Below are 913 nucleotides of genomic sequence, written 5' to 3' on the forward strand. Positions count from 1 at the left end.
TATATATATATATATATATATATATATATATATATATATATATACACACACACACTTATGGTACAGCTCTATGAGAAGTTGCGTTTTCGAGTTTTATGATAGACGTTAATGCATCTCAACAATGCTGCAGAAAATATATTTTCTTTTTAATTATCTTCATTATTATGTATCTTCATTATCGTTATAATTCTCACTTCTTTTTTTCTCTTCTTTTTTTTGAAATACATATTCTTTAAAAAAATATAATATTTTTCTATTACTCGTCTTATTGCGCTTTTCTTTTATTTGAAAAATTTTGAAAATATATTTGTAAAAATTTGAGATTCTAAAGCAAAATTGTATTAACTTGTGTGAAGCGTCACCTAGGTTGGTTCTGTTCTTTAAAACCTCGTAGCACTGTTGATAAAATCAAACAAGAATTGAGAGAGTAATTCAATAAGATATTACCGACAATTTTATGAAAATTCCTATGATTGCTTAAAATTTAGTTATTATTTGTAGGTAGTTGAAAATTTTATATCGATAGTTGATATTGTTAAATCTTTAATAAATTATCTCTGAAATTTTATTTATATTTATAACAATATCTCATCATCGATAAGCAACGACTCTTCCTGTACTGTGACATCTTTTTAATAAACTGTGACGAGTAAGAAGCTATAAATCAACCGCGCGAACGCGAATGAATGATAACAACTAAAAAAATATTAAAAAATTGCTTAAAATGTATAACATATTGTTAAAAAATGTGTATGAATGTTTATGAAATATCAAAATTAATCGTATAATTATTTAAACACTGAATTATTGGTAATATAGCGATTTCAAACTATCACCAACTTTCAATATTTTGATAAGCATTTCTTTAAAGGATTGATATGAGCATCGACGGATGATATAAAGATCTCTAGTT

This window comes from Atta cephalotes (assembly GCF_000143395.1).
Source record: "Atta cephalotes unplaced genomic scaffold scaffold00013, whole genome shotgun sequence".
NCBI classification, from domain to species: domain Eukaryota; kingdom Metazoa; phylum Arthropoda; class Insecta; order Hymenoptera; family Formicidae; genus Atta; species Atta cephalotes.